The 24795-nt window shown below is 38.0% G+C and overlaps 1 protein-coding gene across 10 annotated transcripts in view; it reads left to right on the top strand.

Annotated features, from left to right (window-relative positions):
* Positions 1–24795, top strand: part of Map7d2 (MAP7 domain containing 2) — a 135879-nt gene that overhangs the window by 5209 nt on the left and 105875 nt on the right. The window contains exon 2 of one of the 10 annotated variants that reach the window (XM_063243094.1): positions 11200–11301. The exons of the other annotated variants lie outside the window; for them this stretch is intronic. The gene's annotated coding sequence lies outside the window, so the exon portion shown is untranslated. The remainder of the gene's footprint in view (positions 1–11199; positions 11302–24795) is intronic. 10 annotated transcript variants of the gene reach the window in all.

Below are 24795 nucleotides of genomic sequence, written 5' to 3'. Positions count from 1 at the left end.
ATTCTTGAACACTTTGATCCTAAAACTGCTTCGATTTAGGGAAGTTGAGTTTGATCATATGTTGCTCTAGCATTTTTTTTGCTCTAGCGTTCTTTTGACAGTGTGTGGAAAGAACCCCTGGATCAGGAGATAATGGCACAAAGTTGTTTTTGGTTTGGGAATTCTAGCTTTGTTTAGTGATGGCAGTATAGAACTTAGCAGGACTTTCAGAGCAAACTCATTAAAGATTTTCTAACCATCAAAAGTTTCTTTTGTAGGAGAAATGGCTTTCCTCACCTTCTAGAATCTTTGGCTATGAATTAAGTTAACATAAAACAGATAAAATGTGCTTGATTTTATACACACTAATAGGAGTCCTAGGAAATGTGAGACTTGCAGATGGGCCAGGTGATTAAAGCATATATAGCATCTTGAGCCACACAAAGGAATAGGAGCTTGGAGCTGTTGAGTGGTGGCAGGGACACAAGTTGGGGAGGGTGAGGGAATCAAATGTATGATAAATAAAGGTGGGCATCTTACGCAGATAAAGCCTCTCAAGTAATAAAAGTTACTTCCTGATACAGACATGTATTACCATAGGTTTCCTTCATAGATATAAATTTCTTCTTCAAAACATGTTAAAAGAGCTACTTTTCTGTCTCTTAGAATAAGGAGCCCAAAAGGTGCCAGAAAAGTCTATTTTGGAGTGCCATATTCTGTTTTTCAACATTCATATTTTGAGATGGTGTGTCCGAGCCCAAAGATGTCATTTCTGGTTTTTGGAGGTGGTACAATATGATGCTGGGGATTGAAGACAAGACTTGTGCAGGCTAAACATGTGCTCTCCTGCTGAGCTATATCTTTGGTCTGTGTTATTTCTGTTTCTCACCTTCTTTTACAGGTAGTCCACCTTTTTCACTGTTTTTTTTTTAATGATCTCATCTTCTCTGGTAATTACACTGACTGACTTCACAAAACAGAATTAACAGGGTTGATTTGGGTAGGTGAAATACAGGGTTGCATTTCTGGGAGATGTTGGTAAATGTCCTATAGTGGACTTTTTGGGGAGGATTCAATGAGATATAGTGCCTGCTGAGAGGATGATATTGCCTGGTTTGGGGCAACCATTCTGTGCTGAGTTAGTGTATTTTTGTTTTTGTTTTTAAGACTGGCTCTCACAGTGTATTCCTGACCTTGAACTCCCAGAAATCCTCCTGCCTCAGCTTCCTAGTGTGGGATGATAGGCATATACTACTATGCCTGACTTAAGTTAGTTTTAGTCTTTTTGGAAAAGACTTCTACCAGAAGAAGAAAGAAGCAGTGACTGTGATATTGTGACCCAGGGAAAGAATCACGCACTCTCTGCCTCACATCTGAGGCATACCTCACATTCCCTTGGTGTATGGGATTCCACATCTCCTCATGTGAAGCTCTGGAGCAGATTAGGCTTCTGGATTGCCCCTACATCTGCCTCTGAGATCAGGCTGAATAATACAAGCCCTGATCTGCTTTTCTGTTGGGATGCCTTTGTTTACTTCTTGCCTAAGATCTTTTCCCCTAAAAAGCCTTCTGGTTAGCAGAGTGAAAGTTGTAATTTAAACAAATGAGAAACAGATATGAGTGAGGTATACATGTACAAAATGAGGGCACAATGGTCATGACAAATGCCTGAGATTCCTTGGGAGGGCAAGGTCTGTCCCTAGAATTCATCGCGTCTAGTTAGTGCTAGGTTCATTCACCATCTGAAAATACACTCCTTCTCAGTTTCAAGTAGGCTTTTGCCTTGTAGCAACCAGAATACCCTTTTGAACCTATCTTGCTCCTTTGTCGTATCCATCTCCTTATTTTTACTTCTCCCTTATTTCTGTAATAACAATTTCATTGAGATAAAATTAATATATTATACATTTCACCCACTCCAAATGCAGGTTTGTGGTCTTCAGTGTACTACTCACAGTGGCATGACCATTAGCATAGTCCATTTTAGAACATTTTTGTCACCCTCCAAAGAAATCCTGTACGAGTTAGCCATCATTCCTCATTCTCCCTTACCTTCTATCTACTGATCCACTCTGTATAAAGCCCCTAGGCGTCTTCCCTGGAAATCCTTAGCCTTTCATGCATACACATGTTGTGGTCACCTACAAGGCCATGGATGGGTTTTCTTTCATCAGAAGTTTAGAAACCATCCTTCTGCACCCTCATCCTTCAGGGCCAAGAATTGCTTTTGCCCTGAGGCCTTTTCATCTCCCATGCTACTTTACGCCTTGGGGCCAGTAAAACACTTAGAATCTGAATGCAATCTTCTATAACAATCTACAGTTATATACTACCCCCCAACACATACACACTTCTGTTAGTTCTAATTCCCCTAATACTGGTAGTAACATTGTTGAACACATGTACTAAGCACCACTGTAAATTGCCCAGGTTGGGCTGGAACTTGCAGTCCACCTGCCTCAGCCTCCCAGAGTGTTGGGTTCACAGGCGTGCACCAGCATGCCCAGCCCATTATAATTTCTTATTATACATTATTTTATTTCCTTACAATTATCTTTATACTGTTTTTTCCCAATGTTAGAGATGTTTCACATATCTATGATGATATAATGAATTATTCCAAAACATCATTTTTCACAGTTCTGGGGATTGGTTGGCTCATATGAGCTGTTCTGCTCCATTTGGGTCACCTGGAGTCTCTCCTGCCACAACAATCAACTGGAAGTCATTTGGGCTTGAAATGCCTAAGATAGCCTCTCAGTGTCCAGATGTCTAATTGCAGGAAGTCTGTCCTGGGCTTCCTAATGGCATAACAGCTGTGTTTCAGGGGTGAAGAAGCATAAATTGCCAATTCTCTTGAGGTCTGGGCTTGAAGTGCTAGAATATCACCTTTTTTCCCAGTCCTGGGGATGGAAATCAGGAGTATTATACCCCTGAGCTACATCCCCATCCCTTTTTATTCATTTTGAGACAAGTTCTCACTAAGTTGCCCAGGGTGGCCTCGAATTTATGATCCTCTTGCCTCAGATTCCCAAATGGCTGGTAGTACAGGTGAGTGCCACCACACCCTGAATGTTTCAGAATGTCACTTTTGCTGCATTTAATGGTCAAAGCAAGTTATAAGGCCAATCCACATGTAAGGGGAGAAGAAATAGTCTCCACCTCCTAATGTAAGTAGTAGCATGCACCTGTTAGCAAAGAAGGACTCGTTGGTGCTCCTTTTTGAAATTTCTACAGCAGCGATAAATACATGATAATTAAGAAAGACCCAGTAATCGCCCATCAGCACACAGTAAGCCACAGGCTAGGCTTTATATTCAAGTGTGTTCAGTACCAGAGTTTTTTTTTTTTTTTTTACCTTCATGTTATTATGTCTCCAAAAATGGTAGCAACCTTCTTTTGCACACAGGCTATGCCTCCCATATTTTCTAGAACATTCTCAGTATTGTCTGCACACATCTTACAAGGGTGTTGTGTATCTTTTCCTTAGTACAGAGTTTTTCCCCCCAGTTGTGATGAGGACCTTGTTCCTTAGAATTACAGCAAAAATATTATTAACTAAAATGCTTAGAGGAAGAAACGGTTCATTTAATAGAATTTCCTCATCTGCTAGGAATTGTTCCTTGTCCTTTCTACCTTTAATGTTGAGGATCTTTGAAGACAGCTTTTCTAGTTAGGAAGCTATATTGGGCATGGTTGAGCATTAAGGCTTTTGCTGTATCTCTGGGTCTTCTCTGAAAGAATTTAAGGTTGAAAGGTTGTCTGATCTTTCAGGCTAGTGTGTTCGAAACTAACTTTGGTAAAGAACCAATTTGGAGTTTTCTTTTTAAATTCTAATCTGTTGGCTGATGTCTTGATAAACTAGAATAAAGAGGACTTACTAGAAAAAATATGACATGAAAATTACAAACACTGATTTGTAAATATTAAATTTGAAGATGCCAATGAATGTGAAACTACTCTTTCAAATTGCTATAAGTATTTCTAAACATACATTGTCAGTAAGTTCCCTTATCATGGACTGATAATGAGCAGGAAGGAGTCTAGCTCTCATATATAGGCCACATGCCAAACTTTGGGTAGTTCTGCTGTGAGCCAGCATATCCCAAAGGGTTTGGCCCTAAGAGGATTTTAGGTTGCATGTGAACAAACTTAACTTTTCAACTTTGGGTTGATAGTTCTATGGATTCTTTAGTTGTATTATAAAAATATGGTATGTCAAACTATGGTTTCATAAATAGTGTCAGAAAGAGTAAAAAGTAGAAATAAAAGTTAAAAATATTAATAGGTTAGGTCAGTGATTGCTAATAAAAGTAGAATTCTAGCTACATATGCATAATTTTAAATTTTCCGTAGCCACATTTAAAAGAAAAAGGAACAGGTAAAATTAATATATAATTTGTTAAACCTATTGTATTCAAAATATTATCAACATATAGTCAATATAAAAGTTATTGATGTCATATTATCTGTATTTTGTAATTCCAGTATATATCCATTTGGACTAGACATGTTTTAAGTGTTCAATAACCAATTATGGCTAGTGCCTCCTGTATTGACAGCATTGATCTAGAACATTTCCATCATGGCAGAGAGTTCTGTGATAGATTAGACCTCCATGGGTGCTAAGTTGCCATGGTATCAAATATGATTAAGATAGTATGAAGGTGTAGTATTGAGCCTAGCTTTAATTTCCTCTGTGTGGATGGGGTGGATGGAATTGGAAAGGTGCTCTGATAAAATGGTCTCCCCTTATGTAGAATAGAGTAGGACTGGATCCCTGTACCCTTGAAGGAAGAAACTGCTTTTGGTTTTTCTAGCGTGGGCAAGGGGAATGCATTGGAGCTATGACTAGTGGGATCCTTATGCAGATTGTTGCCTTAGGGACCTGAAAGACTGTGGAAATGGGGTGGATTTGGATTCATAGTAATTGTGAGGCTGTTATTGAAAGAAAAAGAATATTTTTTAAAAATCCCACATAACCATAACTGTGGAAGGAGAGTCACCTTTGCCAGCTCAGTATCTGCCAGGTTTTGTGTTTGGGGGGAGTCTCCTTGAAGAATCATCCCTGCTGGGTAGCTTCTGCTGAGTCTGGATGCCATGAACTTTGTTAAGTTGGATCTGCTCATTCTACCACCCGTGGAAAATGTCATTCCTTTGTAGTGCCTTGTTACTGAAGCGACCTGCTATTTCTGACCAGTCTGTTAGGACAGATGCTCTAACTCTGGGAACTATACTGTTGGGCAGTTGCAATGTATTCTAGAATGGTTCTGGCTCTCTTGTTCTAAAGCTTGTTGTGAGAGATCTGGTGCTGGATATAAAAGGCCTTACTGGGCAAGACCAGTTACCCAGCATCTGCATTAGAACTCACAGGACAAGTCCTTGCCCAGACCAGGTTGACCCCAGACTAACTGGTCAGTCTTCACCTTTAGACAAAGTCCTTAGGAGTTGACTATTCAAGGGAACAGAGGTGAGGGGCAACGGAGAGGGGAAGGAGGAATAAGAATAAAGACATGGCATGTACAGGGGCCTAATAACTCCAATTAATGTATACATTGTAGGCCATAATATGAGCTAGGGTAAAATAATATCAACAGGAATGAAAAATGGGCAGAAGAATAGGAGAAGAGGGTTAAAAAATAGAGAAAGAATCATGCTATAATATATACATGTAACCAATCCTAAAGATGATTATAAACTACATGAACAGCAAACATGTACAAATAAAATTTAGAAAAAGATTTGACTGTTGGTTTAACAAGCCAACCAGTGTGATGTTCTGGTTGCTGTGGTAGATATTTTGGATTAACTTCTTTTCATCTCAGTTTTTTGTCCTTACCTTTTTTTTTCTTGCGCACTTTCCATATTTATTTCTGCTGGATTTTATATAAGCAGCTTTAATCCCTTCTGAAAGGAGAGGGTACATAAATGAACACCTGAAGATAATGAATACAAAGCAAAAAAAATGCCTTTGCAGCTGGAGTCTTTCTCCAAGCATCTGAAGCCCTTTATTAAGCAGTGTTCTGTGTCCCTGTTTTAAGACAACACCTTAATATATGCCATTAACTTGAAATAACCATCAGAATTTTGAGCGGGGAAAGATAGAATTTTCCTGCTGTGCTTATTTTTTAAAACAACCTCTGCTCTAATGGGATTCCTGTGCGTTCTCTCCTTTCAGCACTAGCTGCGCATTTTCAGCACTCCACTGACTAGAGGGAAATGGCATTGTGCATGTAATATCACCTAAGAGGATCTGCTTTATTCTGCCATATTAATTGTGTGCGTTCAGTTTTCCTGAATACCAGTCAGGGATGACAACTGGTGATGCCAGCCTTCACTGAAAGCGCTTCTTGCACGTTGGTCATTTTTACCCCACCAAAGATACGTGCTATGATTAAAATTTAACTCATCATTTTCATCAGCTCTGTAACCAATATTACTTAACCAGTGTTAGTTTTATCTTCAATCAAAAGATTTTAAAAGAAATTTCTAGTTCTAATTGAAGTTTTCTTACTGCAAAACAGATTTCTGCTCCCTTTTCTCCCTTCTCACCCACCTAAATTTCCACATCACTTAATTTTATTTTCATCAGTTACAATTTTTGGCTAAAGAATAATTATTAATAATCCATTAATTTCTACATGTTCATAGTCTCCTGAGATAAGATTAATCCTGTTTATAGAAGAATAATTAAGTAAGAGAAATGGACTGTTTCATGGTACGTTGTTCAGCTTTAATCTCTCTTAGTTGTTTTATTTCCTCTGTTTCAATCAAGGGGCCTTAGGGGACCCACTACCTTTCTACTGATTAGTGTTGAATGTCTTTTGTTGTACCTAATTTTATCTTTATTCCTTAGAAACTAAAAGATTTCTTTCCTCTTTTACATGTAAAACTGATTTAAGAGCAAGTGCCTCTTATCATTTCAATCAGGAGATAAGATAAGGTACAACTTTCCATGGAGATTGAATTGTTTTAGATCTAAACTGTTCCATATGTTAGATAGCTATCAGTTGCAGGTGGCTATTGAACACTGAGTAACTGAATTTTTATTTGTATGTTTTTGTACACAGCTCAGGCTGGTGTCAACCTAACATTTCTCCTGCCTCAGGCTTTCTACTGTTGCTATTATAGGTATGCACAACCACAATCATGTTTTATCTAATTTTGAAAAGTTTAAGCTTAAATATCCACATTCCATAGTGACTCCTATATTGGGCCTATGCAGCTAACTAGATGTTCACTAACCACACCAGATTGGGATCAGAAATTTTTAAAAAAATGTTGTATGTCAAGCATGTTTAAACTCATCTATTCTTTTTTTAAGTTTTATTTTTAAGAGAAAAAATAAGACAAAATTTGAAAACAAGATAGTACAGTAACAATGGTTAATACATGTGTGTTATATTTAAATTAGTTACTCAGATTATAAAATATATAAACATTTAATTGTTCAAACAATATTAGCACAAACCTTTCTTTTTGATGAACTAAATTAGTAGTATACCTATCTTGTTTATAAATGTGTGTGTGTGTGTGTGCATGTGTGTGTTTTTGCTTTTCCCTTTCTTCTTTTTTCCTTCTCCCATCACGGTTTCTCTATCCTTTTGAACAGTTTCTTCCCATTTTACAGTATTTGTTGTACACTTTGGATCTTATTTACTTTTTCAGCTTTTTCTAGGGATATTTATACATGTGAATCTGATTTATTTCACTGAGTATGGTCTCAGGTTGAATCCATTTATCTAAAAAAAAGTCTAGTTTATCCTTCTTTGTGGCTGAGCAGTATGCCATTGTATAAAAAGACTACATCTCTTATCCATTTCTCAGCTGATGGGCATTTGCATTTTTTTCAAGATCTAGCTATTATAAATTGTGCTACCATAAACATGGATGTGCATATATCGTTATGGCACCATATTTTTAATTCTGGGAAGATACCCAGAAGGGTAATAGCTGAGTCAAATGGGACCTCCAATCCTAGTTTTTTGACAAATCTCCACACTGATTTCCACAGTGGTTGTACCAGTGTACACTCCCACCAACAGGGGAGAAGGGCTACTTTTTCCCCAAGGCCCTCCAGCATTTGTTACTGGTTGATTTCTTGATAATAGTCATTCTTTTCAGGGTGAGATGGAATCTCAGCATTGCTTTAATTTGCATCTCTCAAAGGACCAGTGATGTTGAACATTTTTTCATATAATTATTTGCTGTTTGTATTTCTTCATCTGAGAAGTGTGTATCTCAATTGCCCATTTTTTGGATTGGATCTTTAAATTTGAGAGGTCTGATTTTTTTTTTTAGTTCTTTATATGTTTTTCAGTAGTAATCCTTTGTCTGAAGAACAGCTGGCAAACAGTTTTTCCCAAATTATGGGTTGTCTCTTCACTCTATTGGTGGTTTCTCTTGCTGTGCAAAAGCTTTCTAATAAGATGGGATTCCCAGTTGTTGATTCTATGTGTTAGTTCCTGTGCAGTTGTGATTTTATTCATAGTCTTGACTTACGCCAATATCTTCAAGAGTTTTATCTAACCTGTTTTCCAGAAGATTTAATGTTTCTGTTTTAGTATTTAGATCTTTGTTCCATTTCAAATTTAATTTAGTGCCTGGTGAAAGTTAGGGGTCCAATTATAATCGTCAGCCTGTGCAAAGGCAGTTTTTCCAGCACCATTTTTTAAAGAGGCTGTCTTTTAGGCTAGGGATATGGCTCAACACTTGCCTGGCAAGCACAAGGTCATGAATTTGATTCTTGGTTCAAAAATAAAAGAGGCTATCTTTCTTCCAGTGAATGTGTTTGGCACCTTTGTCAAAGATAAGGTGGCTGAGTATGTCTGGAGTTGTTTCTGCATCTTCAAATCTGTTCCATTGATCTTTGGCTCTGGTTGTTTTTTTTTTTTTTTTTTTTTTTTTTTTGCTTTGGTTTGGTTTGGGTTTTTTGCCAGTACCAGGTTGTGTTTTGTTTTGTTTTTATCACAGTTCCTTTATAATGTAATTTCCAAGTCAGAGACTGTGATGCTTCTGGCTTGCCCTTGTTGCCCAGAATTGCCTTTACTATTCTAGGTTTCTTCTGGCTCCAAATTAATTTTAGTTTTGTTTTCTGTAATTCTGTGAAACTCATCTAGTCTTGATTTTCCCTGTATAAGCTCTTTTATTTGGCACTTACCTTCTACCAGTCTCCCATACTTATAAGCCACCAAGAACAGAACTGGTGATTAGCTCCTGTGGTTCATATCTCCTCTATAAGGTGATGATGAGACTAGTAGATAAGACTTATTTCTCGTTCCTGTTTACCCTGGGATGCCCGTAGTCAGCTAACCCCTCTCTATCCATGTCTTAGCTTTTCAGACTGGCACTACTAAACGGTAAAAACTAAAACCAGCATCACTGGTTACACAATTTGGTGGGCGAAACTGGATTGACACACAAGGTATTACCAAACCATAAAGTGCACCTATTAGCTATTTAAGATTCTGGGGAACTGTAGGGAGACCTTTTCCTATAAAAAGTTGACAGGGATGTTGCCAGGTACCCGGACCATGAGCATAAGTCAGAGAACCCTGTGGCAGGACTTGAGGTTGGTGAAGGCATTTGGAGCCATCAAAGACCACAGCTGAATTAATCATGTTCCCTATTCTGTAGGATGTGTTCACTGAAGTAAAGTCTCAGCTCTCTCATTCCAGCTTGCTCCTCACGAACTAACTGCAGGCATTGGCTCATAGAACAGCATTTCTCATCTATAAATGAGATGGGCTGCTAGGTTACTGGTACATTTCAGCTCTGTGATGCTATGATCCACCACAGATGGATCGTTCTTTAACAGAAAGTAGAAGAAAAGGTGTGACTGGTCTTCATTTCTGCTGTCAGGATCACCAGCCACACAGCACAGAATCACCCTCCCCTCACTGTAGCCAAACCCAGAGGTTCTGCTATCCTTCATCTTTTGAACCCCATCTGTATGGTCAGTATGTTGAGTCAGACACATAACTAGCACTGTAAGAATGTTAGGGATCTCTGTCGCTGTGTCTATATCACCTCCCTTGTCATGAATCCATTATGTCACCCTTGCTTCAACCACCTTTGATGTCTGCCTAGCACTTTGTAGAGAGTATAATCTAAACTGCTAATGAGGTTTCCAAGTATTTTAGGATGGAACTCCTTCTCACCCTTCGAGTTCCCTCTTGCTGGTCAGTGACTACCAGCTCATAGTACTCAATACACTTTGCACCCTCTTGTACCTCATGACCATGTGCATGCTATTCCCTTTTTCCAGAATTCCCTTCTCTTCATCTCTGTGTACCATGTTCATCTTTCATGACTTGGCTTATACCTCACTTCCTCCCTGAAGCTTTCCCTGACCACCTTTCATGTTTTCCCCTTTTCTCTTTCATTTTCCAGTACGGTGTGGATTATGCTAATACAGGTTTAAAAAATGTGCAAATACAGTTGGAATTCAAATTTGGAAATTACAGTGTACAAATCTTAAATACATAATCTGACTAATTAATTCATTCATTAATTTTAAAAAAATTGGTACTGAGGACTGAACTCACTTACAAAGCAGGTGCTAATGCTAAATCCCCGGCCCAGTGTGATTAATTTTTAATGTATAGATCTATGTAACCAACACCTAAATCAAGAAGTTAAATATTTCCACTACCCAAATGGTTCCCTCATGCCTCCTCCTAATTAGCATCATCAAAGGTAACCATTTTTCTTATCTCTTTTCACTATAGTTTTGCTTATTTTTTGAACTTTATTAAAATATATTCATATACCATATGAAAAGTTTTCCCTATAGCTTCCCCTTATCTTTATTAGGATAAAATTATAGAACATAAAATTTGCTATTTTACTGTTTTAGGAACAGACACTTCACAGAAGAAGAAATATAAATGATCAACAGATGCATGAAAACATGTTCAACATCTCTGGCCATTAGAAAAAAGCAGATTAAAAAACTCTTTATGATTCTGTCTTACTCAAGAAATCAAACAATAACAAATACTAGTATGGTTGTGTAAATGTCTGTGTAAATACAGTTCTGTTAAGATACATACCCAGGAGTGGGATTACTGGGTCATAAAATAGACATAGATTTAGCTCTAGCACATAACAGCCAATCTTTTTACAAGGTGGCTTTTGTTCATGCCTATTACTGTTGTGACAGATTATCACAAACTTAGTGCCTTAAAGTAAAACAGATATATTATCTCTTAATTCCAGTGGACAAGGAGCCTAAATCCCAGATGTGAGCCAACATTTTCTGAGAAGTTTCTAGGGGAGAATCTGTTTCCTTGTGGCACCTTCTTACACTTTCAAGATCAGGTTAGCAACTTCCTTTTTCTGTCTCCAACCTCTATATCCATTGGCACGTGCACTCACTCTCAATAATTCTTCCACCTCCCATGTGATGACCTCAGGCTCACCTGGGAAATCTTAGAAAATCTCTCTGTCTCAAGAGCCTTAACTTAATCACATCTGCAAAGAAAGGGCTTCTTGTCACATAAAGTAACATTCATAAGTTCTGGAGACTGGAACATAGTCATTTGGTTGGGGGAGGAGGGATTTTTTTTTTTGAGGAGGGATTATTTTGCCTGCCACATGACTGTACCATTTTTATTCCCATGAGAGTTCCAGTTCCTCCACATATTTGTCAGTACTGGTATTGTCAGTCCTTTTAACTGCAGCCATTTTAGTGCAGGTATGAAGGCACATGCATGGCGACCACCTCAGGCAGTGTGTCCTCCCTTGTTTCAGAAGCTTTACTGCAACATACCTATACTGTGTTATGAATATTTGTTTATATTTTTTATTTATATATTTGTTTATATAGCTCAGTCTTATCCCAGTCAAGCACTGCTTCATGATGCAGAGATTATATAGTAATTGATTTAATAAATGCTTCTTGATTTCTAAGAGCTGACTGAGGGACAGTTTTCAGTAGAGAAGCCAAGCCCTAAAGATGTAAATGTAAGTCCGTGCTAATGGTCTTTCGTCTGTCTCGGCTCCAGGATCTCAGTCAGGTTCTCTCCAATAACAATAGGAATACAGCATAGAAATTGGCTTTCAGCTTTTGCAAGCTTATTGTCTTTCCCAAGATAGTTAATCTGTAAGTGAGTAAAGCCTGTGAAGAGATTTGGGCCTCATCTCCTAAGGTGTGGGTTGGAAATGACTTCACTGTGTTTGCAAATGAGAGGGGAATGAGTTTCTGGCAGGCTTCTTGGACTTTTTGCAGGGACACAAGTTTGTCTTGTCCTGGGATTCAACTCATATAGCAACAAACTGCACCTTCTCACTTATACAAAAAGAAAGACTTGAAGGTAAGTAGTGCCTTCTGGACCTCAGGGACTATTATATGTGTAGACTTAAACCTGCTATGGAAACTTGAGACCAGAATGTTTGAGGCCCAAAGTCAGAGTAGAAATTAGTTTTCAATGCCCCTAGATGCAGGCTGGTGGGTACACATGTCTTGATGCTAGAAAGAGCAACAAAGAAGATGGGATGAGTAGATGTCAAAAGGCAGACAAGATTGTGGCTTCACTGGGAACATCCCTATGTGAGTAACTACCTTCTACATTCTGTTTGACTCCTTAGAATATTTTTCTGGGCACATACCTGGTTTCATAAGGGCTATAAGGTTTCTGGTCCTCCCTTTTATCTTTTCTGGCTGCCGAGGTGTTGGCAGTGCTCTATGGCTTGCAATTACTTTGACCCCCCTGGGGTGTGGCATATGTGAAACCTTACAGGTGTAGGGGAGGACTTCCTCAGCCCTCACAGACCTCTTTTTTTATTGAGATCTGGCTGTTTAGTATTTGGATTGAAAGTGAATCAGTCTTTGAAGAAAAGTATTATCTCAGAGTAGGAGTTTCCTTTAATAGGTCTGTGCAGGGCTTATTGGCTTCCAATTAAAGTTACTGTCCACATCATAGCTTTAGTGATTTCAATAATTAATGTATGTGATTCATAAGCCGATATAAAACAAGCCAACCATAGCAGAGTGTAGGTATAAAGGGACTTAAGTCATATGGCAAGTTCACATACTACAAATGCTGGAATGGCTCAACAAGGCTATGGCTCTGTGTGTATGGAGGCTGGGTGATTTCTTAAACGTCCACTCATATCTGCTGTATCTGAAGTGCAGAGGTCATGTGGCTGCATTCATGCTGAGAACTATCCCTCCAGGATTCTTGCAGGCTCCTCTTTTGCTCCCCTTATTTTGGATCAAGTAGGCTGAGGGGATAACCACCTGCCTGGCAAGTACAAGGACCTGAGTTTGATTCCTGGTACCACAAAAAAAAAAAGAGGTTGAGGGATTGGCCTTTTGGAGTTACCTCTGAGGCAGTGAACCCTGAGTCTAGAAGGGATGTTTTTTCTTTTTCCTTTGAGAAATAGGGTTTGAACCCAGGGACTTATCATGCTAGGAAAGTGCTCTACCTCTGAGCTGTATCCCTAGGCTTTAAAAATTCGTTTAAAGACAGGGTCTTGCCAAGTTGTCCAAGATGCCCTTAAATGTGGAATCCTCCTGCCTCAGCCTCCCAGGTTCTTACACTGCTATGGCGAGCAGGCCTGGAGTGGATCTTAAGAGAAAATGTGGGGTAAGCTCCTCCTTTTTTTTATTTTGTTTTTTTGTCGTTTTCGGTACCAGGGATTGAACTCACCACTGCCTGCTTGCAAGGCAGGCGCTTATGCCGCTAAGCTAAATCCCCAGCCCCAGCTCCTCCTTTTTAAGCAATTAGGTCTTCACTTTTTCCAAGATAGACATTGGATCTCCACTGGATATTTTCTCAGACTGAAGGGGCACCCCTCACCTCCTGGGTTAGGAGGTTCCTTATGTTGATATAAATATGCCTCCTCTTTCTATCCCTTTTATAGGCCAGTAGGACAAACACTTAGCATCCTTTTTAAAAAACTTCCCTAAACTCCTAAACTTAAAAACATCTAGCATACCACATAACTCTCTTTGCTTACTAAAAGCCAAGTGTAGGTTCCAGTTTCAGAAAATTAGATGATTTTTCTCTTAAGCTCTGGGCCAGTATGTAGCACTGTGTGTCAGGTTGGAGGAGGGAGCAAGGGAGGATAAAGAGTATTTCTCTCTTCCTCTGTCTGGGGGAAAACACAAACCGCACAAAATGGGAAAAGTTTACCTAGGACAATGAGAATCAGGGCCTGAATTCTTTTTTTGTTTTTTTTGTCTTTTTTCATTTTTTTATCGGTACTGGGGATCGAATTCACAACTGCCTGCTTGCAAGGCAGGCGCTTATGCCGCTGAGCTAAATCCCCAGCCCCAGGACCTGAATTCTTACATAGTTACAGGAAGAAGCAGAGGAATGCTATTGGTTGCATAACTTCCAAATGGAGAACAATTATGTATTTTAAAATTTCAATTTATAGGGCTATGGCTGTGGCTCTTGCCTAGCATGCACAAGACCCTGGTTTCAAATCCCAGCATAGAAGGACAAGAATAAGAACAAGAATTATTATTTCAGTACATAAATTAAGCTCTGAGTAGGAGAAAAAGAAACATCATTCCTTTGCAGAAACTGAAGTACGTGGCCTAAGATACGGGCCTCCAGTGAGTATATGTTGAGTACCTGGCAGTGCTGACCTGATAACCACAGGACATCCAAGTGTAAGTGGCTATCCCTCCCCAAAATAATCACCTGATGTGGGGACTTGTACATGTGCAAAAACTTGACTTCATGCCTCCAGCCACAGCGAACTGTGTGTTCATCTGTACCAATTTTTATATTTCAATTAATGCTTCTTTTCAGTTTCTCTTAGAGTGTAGCAAGTTAAAGTCTATCTTAGTAGGTCACCAGCTCTTTGGAAGCCAAAAACTGTATATATCAATAAAGTATACAAATGTACATGTCACAAAAATATTTTATGTCTATATACATTAGTCTGGAACCCTGTACTTACTACAAAAATAAGGATAAGCACATCTTCTGCTTCGTGGAACACTACTTATGTGTAAGGCACTATGCTAAATATATATATATATAAAATCTAATATAATCTTTGTGTCAGCCCCATGAGGAGTTTCAATTATTATTCCCATCTTACAAGTAGAACAACTGAGGCCAGAATAGGCCGAGAAACTAATCTACTGCCCCAAAGCTAGTTAGTAGTCAAGCTAGTATCTGATTAGATTAAAGTGTTGAGTCATAAACTCTTGACCAAGAAAGAGGTGGCAGGGTTACCAAATGGTCAGTTTATGCAAATAGTTAGAGAAGTTTATGTCTGTATCATTCTGAGTTAGAGAAACAATAGAGACTTAGGGTTTCTCGGGAGAAGCAGTGACAAGTTTTGGGAAGTTGAGGAGAGGGATGCATAATGGGCAAAGGTTGCCTTACCATAGGGAAAACCTCTTGGGTAATCATTCTTAGATATTCCCTAGGCCAGTTTTAGGCAAATGGCGGGGGGGGGGGCCTCAAAAAAGAAAGTACGTGTATCTTTATTTACTTTATTAATATAGATACAAGAAAATTGCATTTACAAAAGGGTAGGTTTTTCAGAACTGTTTCTCTCTAGTTTCTCTGAATAATTATGCCAAAGAAATATATTTTGGGGTGGCATATTCTGCGGTTCCACAATATTAAGTTTGGATCTTTAGAGGTATGGGCCTTAATTTTTAATTGTTTTTCACAAACTTTAACACTTTACCCATTTTTTAAGTGTATAGTTCAGTGATGTTAAGTGTATTTGTCATGTTGTATAACCATTACCACTATTTCTAGACTTTTCCATGAAAACAAACTTTTTTGTATTGCAGCACCTTCACTGTGGGAAATTGATACATATACATAACACATCTTTTTTATGTTTTTGTTCCTTGCCCTTTCCATTCTTCTCATGTCCTTCAACTTTTCATCCTCTTCCCATTTAGGAAAGCACTGTTTGCATTTATTCAATTCCTTTTTTCCATCCCTTTCCTTTCCCTTTCTTCACCTCCCTCCATCTTGTTTCCCCTTCCCATTTGAAAAAGATCTCCGTATTTCCCATTATGTATCTTTTATTTTGCTCTTTGTTTATACCCAAACAGAAAATTTTATATCCCTTAAAAAGGCAACTCACTGGGGCTGGGGATTTAGCTCAGCGGCATAAGCGCCTTCCTTGCAAGCAGGCAGTCGTGAGTTTGATCCCCGGTACCGATAAAAAGGAAAATGACCAAAAAAAAAGGCAACTCACCTTTGTGCCTCTTCCTAATCAATTACTCTTGTAAGCACTATTTTACTTACTTCTCTATAGATTTGCCTATTCTAGGTACGTAATACCAGTAATCCCTGTTACAGAATTTATTAGCATCTTGTTCCTTTTCAAAGCCAAATAATATTTCATTTTGTGAATTTACCACATTTGGTTTATCCATCTATCTATTACTGGACAGTTGGGTCACTTTTTGCTTTTGGCTGTTATAAATAAAGCTGCTATGAATGTGGGTGTGCAGATATCTCTTTGAGTTCCTGCTTTCAACTCTTTAGAGTATGTGCCCCAAACTGTAATTTCTGGATCATAGCAATTTTAGCCCTGAGTATTACAAAAATACTTTAAAAACCAGGCATAATGACATGCCTGAAATCCCAGTACTTGGGTAGCCAAAGTGGGAGGATTGCTGTGAATTCAAGGCCAGCCTAAACTATATAGCAAAGCTCTATCTTAAAGCTTTTAAAAGTATTATCAAGATACAATTCAAATAACCATAAATTTTACTCTTGTATATTTCAGCGCCTTTTTAGAATATTCACAAAATATTCTAAATTCATAGAATATTCTTTTTAGAATATATGTGATTGTTCTATTAGGCACTAATTTTTATTGCTTCTTGAAACTAGAGGGGAAGAGAGAAAATCTTATGACTGTTTTTGTTTTTTGTTTTTTGTACCTGGGATCAAACTCCCAATCTACTGCCCTCTGGGCAGAGGCTTATGCCCCGAGCTAAATCCCCAGCTCCAAGAGAGGATCTTGAAGGTGGCTGAGGACAGCTTTCAAGATTAGTATGAGACTTTTTTCCCAATATATATTTTTATTAGTGCATATTAGTTTTACAAAATACAGTAATTCATTTTGTAACATGAGGCTTTTTAAAAAGGTTATTTGTACCAAAATCCTTGAAATGCTACATAATCATGAGCAGTTGTCTGCCCACCATGAGGCTTTCAAACTTGAAGTTCAGAAATGTTCCCCTGTTACCTGACATATTTTCAGCTACTCATGAGGCTTTCTTTTATGGAGCAGAATGTTGAAGAACCTCAGAAATGGGTCAGACTCCCCAGCAATACTCTGGAAGCCTGGTTCTAAAGGAACAGACAGGTCTTAATGTTGTATTTGTTTTGTCACTGGTTTAAAACTGCTTCTGTTTCTTCTCTGGTCTTGATCCCAAATTCTTCAGCTACTTATATTTGTAAATATATAAACTCAAATGCCTTAAATATTTACTATTATTTACTATTTACTACTATCAAATATTTACTATGCCTTAAATATTTGATTTTAAGGCTCAACTTATTCTGCTTTGGAGCAAAAAATAAAATCTATTCGTTTTTGCTATTAAATGCCATTCATACATACCAAGGTGCTCTGGTTTTCCCTTTTTCTCATCAGGTAATTGTGGTTTTAACAGTTTATGTTTTAAGAATGGTTTGTTGTGGTTTTCTGATGGTTAGCCAACTTTACTTTTTTTTTGGTAGTACTGAGGATTGAGCCCAGTGTTTTGTGCATACTAAGCAAATGTACTGCCCCTAAGCTACATTCCAGTGCTCCTTTTCTTTTTACATATCTTTCAATTTACACACTTAAAGTGTGTAACTCAAAAGTTTTTAACACATTCATAGTTGTGCATCCATCACCATGATCAATTCAGAGCATCTTTAGCACCCCAAAAAAGAAACTCCACACTCATTAGCAGTCACTCCCTAATTTCCTCTCAACTCCAGACTTTGGCAACCAATTTTTGGCTATTTTATTGAATCCTTGTTTAACTGATTTTTTGCTCTCTAAATTATACATAAACTGCCACTCTTATCCTCTATTCCATCTTATCTTTTTTTCATCCTTCCTTATCTCCCTCCTTCCCTTCTTTTCATTCAATAGTATCAGGTTAACTATAAATCCTCCTTATATTTGTCCCCACTCTGGAGAAATTGGTAGGTGGCTATAGCTGTAGGGCTGAACAAAAATGGAAGGATGGACAAACAACACAATTGTCCCCTGAACTGCCCTTGTAAGTCACCTGCCTTCATTCTGTCGTTTTAGGGCTGACTTTATTCTCACTGGCTGGGCTGCAGAGTTTACCGAGCTAGATGAGTGAGATAGAATGGGGCTGGAATCAGTCCGAGATTGATCTGTACATGATCTGAGGTTTCAGAGGGAGCACTGGGATAGAAATCTGATACCCGCCTTCCCAATGTGCAATTTCCAGATGTGTAAAGAAAAACAATATTAAACAGTCAAATTATATTTTTAAATCTGCAGATATCAGTATTTAGCATAGTTACTGACAGTGAGAAAATACCAGTTCACTGTAGATTTTTGTTTGCTCCCATAGCCAGATATCTTTTGTTTGAGCCATGTTTCTGCTACTTTTACTACTAATGTGGCCTTGATCCAAGTCACTTTATCTCTCTGGAAGCCCCTTTCCTCCTTTTCAAAAAGGGTAATAAATCTGACCCTGTGAGATTATTTTACAATTTTTATTAATATGTTTTATAATATAGAAGGAATATATTCGTCATGGACTACTACACATAACACATTTTTATCCTTTTTACTGTACTTACCCTCCCTCTTGTGAAATGTAAATAATGTGTGGAAAGCACTAAATACAGCACCTATCACAGAGTAAGTTGAATGCTAGCTGTTTGGAGGTTGGGGTGGGAATCTCACTGTGTTTCCCAGGCTGGTCTTGAACTGTTCTTAAGTGATCCTCTCATCTCAGCCTCCCATATAGCTGAATTACAAGCATGTACCACCATTCCTAGCTACAAATGGTAGCTGTTATTAAGAAGCCATACTTTAATGTGTGCCTGTTGTATACAAGGCACTGTGTTAGATTTTGTGAGGAGTAACCAAAACTCCTTGACTGGAACTTGAGTTTTTTTATGTTGTAGTCATACCTGGTTAGTACAAACTTGATAGCATCCACATATTACTTGTCTCTTTACAGCTACAAATTTTATTTGATAAATTTTCATAAAACATTTAATTATGGATACTGCACAAAGATTTGACTAGATTTAAGTTCTTGCTGGGAATTGTAGATGATATTACTTTTTATGGATAGACATTGGTAGCTTTAATCAATGCAAACTGTCTTGCTCAGAACAAATAACCTTGACAAAACAGGGTACTCACGGTCCTATTTAATGGCAGGCTAATAATTTTTGATGTTAAAAAGATAGTAGCAATGTTTGTTCCTGGGCACACTACATACATCTCTTCCTTTACCTCTTCATATTGCTCGGAATGGAAGGAATACCAGTAGGTCCTTGCTGTGAAATTTTCTAAGCTACGTGAGAGAAAAACATAGTGCACTATTAGGACAAGATCTGGCCTGCCTTTCTTCTAGAGTAGTCTTAGTTGGGAGAAATAGAATGCAATAAGCTGCTGTTTGTGGGGGGAAGTTCAGATTCTGGTTTTGTTAAAACAGAAAGTGATGAATATTGTGGTGATACAAGTTCTGTGTCTGTTTCATCTAGGGAGGCCCTTGATGCCATTGCAGAGCTGGCTGGAGTAGGTCACAAGGGCATGGGATTAGTTTGTGGGCTCAACCTTCAAACAAGGTATTAGGCATCTCCCAGAGACATTTCACATATTGCCTCTGCCCCTTAATATTTTCTTAGTTGTTATCTGGGAAAGTATTTGTGAGGACTTCAGTTTCCTGTCAGTAAAATGTTTTGAAACACTCCTTGCAAGGTAAGAGTATGCATCTGCATTCCCGGCACTTGAAAGGCTGAGGCAGGTACATCACTTGAGCCCAGAAGTTTGAGACCAGCTTAGGTATCATACACCCTTTCTCATAAACAGAAAAACAAAAAAACCCTATTTACTTCTTAGGGTTTGCAAGATTAGAGGAAAATTAGAATTAGAAAAGAATACATCTCAACCAGGCAGCGCACTTCCTTTCGTAAGTTAGAAGTAATTCTTGTGGCACCTGCAAATGAACACAAAAATCAGACTACTGAATTTCTTTTGTTCATAACGTTCTCTTCATTATTTTGTCCAGGAAGAGCAAACTGTGTGATATGGGTGCTGACACTCCCCTGACCCATTTAGGGTGTGGCAGACTTGGATCTTCACATTACCCTTTCCCAGCCAAACTAAAGTGGCCTCACCAACCTGCCCAGACAGTGCTCCAGATAGCCACTGCCAGTTGATCAGGCTTAGTTGGAGAGGTAACCTGATTATCATAGCTGCAGGCACTTGTGGGTGAGGTTGCAACAGCCACAAGTGTGCTCCCCTGAACTCCTCACCCTCCATGTTGTGTCTCTCAAATGCCCTCTCATCATGAGCCTGGCTCAGTGGGAACCTGGTAATAATCTTGTCTCTGCGTTTATAGCAGCTCATCTCTTCTTCTGTTTTATTTTTCATATTATTCCTCATTCCCTTCTAGCATCTACTTCAGTACTACCAAAAAAAATAACAAAAAACAAAAACAGTGTGATACTGATAAGAAAAAACAGACCCAGAGATCAGTGGAATAGATTAGAAGATGCAGAAACAACTGCAGACACACTAAGCTACCTTATCTTTGACAGAGGTGCCAAAAACATTTACTGGAAGAAAGATAGTCTCTTTAATAGTGCTGGAAAAACTGGTTCTACACGTGCCAAACATTAAAACTGGATCCATATTTTTCATTTTTAGCTTTCACTAAGCTAAAATCAGAATGGATCAAAGATCTTAATATTAAAACAGAAACAAATCTGCTGGAAGATAGAGTAGGAAAACTCTTGGTAAAACTCTTAAAGACATTGGTATAGGCAAAGACTTTATGAACAAAACCCAAATTGCACAGGAACTAGCACAAAGAATCAACAAATGGGATCTCACCCTACTGAGAAGCTTTTGCACAGCAAGAGAAACCACCAACAGAGTGAAGAGACAACCACAGTGTGGGAAAATGTGTTTACCATCTATTCCTCAGACAAAGGATTACTGTTGAGAACGTATAAAGAACTCAAAAAAAAAAAAAAATCAGTCCTCTCAGATTTAAAGACGCAGTCCAAAAATGGGCATCTGAGATGAATACACACTTCTCAGATGAAGAAATACAAATAGCAAATAAATACTTGAAAAAATGTTCAACATCACTGGTCATTCAAGAGATGCAAATTGAAACAACACTGACATTCCACCTTACCCCAGAAAAAGTGGCTGTTATCAAGAAATCAACCAATAATAAATACTGGAAGGACTGTGGGGAAAAAGGAACCCTTCTCCACTATTGGTGGGAATGCAGAGTGGTACAACAACTGTGGAAATCAGTGTGGAGATTCCTCAAAAATCTAGGATTGGAGGTCCCATTCAACCCAGCTATTTCCCTTCTGGTATCTTCCCAAAAGAATTAAAAACATCATACCACAGTGATACATATGCACCCATGTGAATAGAAGCACAGTTTAATAACAGCCAGATCTTGAAAATAAGCTAAATACCCATTGACTGAGGGATAGACAAAAAAAGATGTGGTATTTTTATACAGTGGAGTACTACTCAGCCATAAAGAATGGTAAATGACCCTTTTATAGGTAAATGGATGCACCTTGAAAGCATACTCATTAGTGAAATAAATAAGATATACACATGTAAACATTGTATTGTTTCATTAGTGTAACAAGCTGAAAGAAAAAACATGTATATGTATATAAAAATAGTTAAGATAGTTCTACTGATTTCTCTGAGTTCACTGAAGAGAAATATTTATACTGGTATTGTTTGGATAATTGAAGGCGGATGTTTTGTGCTCTGGGTGAATGATTTGGAAATGACAATGTGCAATGTATGTGCCATTGTTACCTTCTGACTGACGTACTTTGAAATTTTGTTTTAGTTTTCTTTTTTTTTTCTTCCTTTTTATGTTTGAATAAAATAGATTTGAAAAAAAGATTCGGCCATGTCATGTGTATATAAATCTTTATTGCTAAGTTGTATTCCATTCACTGTGAGCATACTAATGTTTTTCTTTCCTTTGCCATTTTATCCATTCTTTGATGGATAGTTGCAGTTGTTGGCAATAATGGCAAAAACACGGTAAGTATACATGTGAAAACTGCTTTCTCGACCTGTATTTTCGAAATTTCTGTGTTACACTGTAAGTGCATGCTTTAATTATAAAAGAACAAACTCCCTAATCTCGTCCTAAGTGGTTTTACACTCTCACACAGTGTATGAGAATTGTAATTGCCTCATATTTTTGCCAGCACTTTTGATATGGTCAGTTTTTTGTGGAATTAAAACTTTTTTTAACCACTTAAGTCAGTGTATAATGTACCTCCCTTTGGTTTTACTTTGTATTTCCCTGATGTTTGAAAAATTTGAACATCTTTTTATGTACTGATCAGCATCTGAAGTGTCTATTCACATCTTTTGCCTATTTTCATTGTATTATCTCATTACTGAGATATAAGAAGTATTTTTATTTGCTTATATTTCAGAGTTTTTAGTCATTTACAGGAAGATTGGTTAATGGTTTTCTTTATGTTAGGTTAAAGTGGTATGTGTGACTGGGGATTATCCTCCTCTGTAGTGAACTATATTCCTAGTCCTTCTTAAATTTTTTTAAGTTCTATTTTGAGACAGTGTCTTACTGAGCTACTAAGTTACCCCACACTCAGCTTGAACTTGAGACCATCCTGCCTCAGCCTTCCAAACTGCTGGGATTACAGGGATATGTCACCATGCCCAGTGCAAAGTGCTTTTTGTTGTTGTTGTTTTGAGACAAGGTCTCCGTATATATTTCAGGCTGACCTCAAACTTGCAGAAATCCTCTTGCCTCTGCCTTTTAAATGCTGGGATTACAGGCTTGTGACAGCATGCCTAGCTCCCAGTAGTTTTTTTTTAACAATAATTTAAAAATATATTGTAGACAAGTTCTTTACTATTTGTACTGTAGTTTTTTTCGCTTTTCCTTTTTTATTTTAGTAATACCTTTTTTTAGAGACAGGGTTTCCAGCAGCCTAGCCTTGAAATTTACTGTATAAATTGGGGCCCAAGCTTGCAGTGTTCCTGCCTCAGCCTCCTGAGTGCTGGAGTTATAGATGTGTGCCACCATGTCTGGCTAATAGTATCTTTTGAAGAGCAGGTTTGGTTTTTGTTTCATTTTTTGGTGCCGAATACTGAACCCAGCCATTGTTTATGTTAGACAAGCACTGTACCACTGAGTTATATCCCCAGCCTAGATTTAAATTTTGATACAGTGTGATTTACTAATTTTTTGTTCTATACTTTGAGCTTTTTTGTATTCCAAGAAATCCTTGGGACACAAGGTCATGCAGATTTTCTGCTGTTTTATTCTAGAAATTTTGTACTTTTAGATTTGGCATTTAGGCCCAATTTGAGTTGATTGTTACATAGAATGTAAGGTGTGGATAAAGGCTTGAATTTTTTTTTCTGAGTGTGGTAGTACATGCCTATAATCTTAGAAATTGGGAGGCTGAGGCAGGAAGATTGCCACACATTTAAGGCCAACCTGAACGGCATAGTAAGACCTTCTCTCAAATAAAGCTTACTTTCCTGTATACAAACTCACCAAGAGAGAAAATATGGAAATATTGCCCTTCACAATAGCATATAAAAAAATGAAATACTTAGGAATCAACCTAAGAATCTAAAAGACCTATATGCTGAAAATTATGCTATGCTAAAAAAGGAGATTAAAGAGGGTATTAGAAAATGGAAGGATATTCCTTGCTTTTGGCTAGGAAGAACCAACATTGTGAAAATGGCCATACTCCCAGAATTGTTACACAGATTTAATGCAATCCCAATCAAAATACCATGCACATACCTCACAGATCTACAGAAAACACTCCTAAAATTCATTTGGAAACAGAAGAAACCTAGAATAGCAAAGGCAATTCTGGGCAACAAAGGCAAGGCAGAAGGCATCTCAATTCCTGACTTACAAAGCCAGAGTGATAAAATTGGCATGGTACTGGCAAAGAAATAGACCTGAGGATCAATGGAACAGATTAGAAGATGCAAACACAACTACAAAGACAGCCACCTGATATTTGACAAAGGGGCTAAACATCTTCACTGAAAGAAGGATAACCTCTTTAATAGTGTTAGAAAAATTGGCTCTCCACATGCCAGCTGAAACCTCTCAGTATATCTATTTCTGAACTCATAATTTTATTCTGTTGATCTGTTTGTTCTTCTGCCAGGGCCATACTGTCTTGATTACAAAGATACACTTTTTCCATATGTTTGTTTTGTTTTGTTTTTTGCAGTGCTGGAGATTGTACCCAGGGCCTCATACATTTAGGCAAGTGCTTTACCACTGACCTACACCTTGAGGCCCAGTGTTTTAAGTGTCCAAGAAGGTTCTCATCATCATGTTCATTTGAGAATCACTATACAAAATTTTTCTAAGAATTTTTCCAACAATAACTGCCTTAAGTATGTGTATTCTCAGCAGCTCAGCCTCTATTTGTGCCCTAGTCCTTGCTATCCAAAGTAGGATCCACCGACCAGGAACATATGCATCACCTGGGAGCTTGCTAAAAATGCAAAATCTCAGGATCTGCCCCTGACCTACTGAATAGAATATGATTTATGCTAGGATGCCCAGGGGATTCACATCAAGTTTGCAGAGTC

Source organism: Cavia porcellus, unplaced genomic scaffold, assembly GCF_034190915.1.
Source record: "Cavia porcellus strain 051 isolate PalLab524CR breed Dunkin Hartley unplaced genomic scaffold, mCavPor4.1 scaffold_33, whole genome shotgun sequence".
Lineage (NCBI taxonomy): Eukaryota > Metazoa > Chordata > Mammalia > Rodentia > Caviidae > Cavia > Cavia porcellus.
This window is presented reverse-complemented; position numbering and strand designations above follow the sequence as displayed.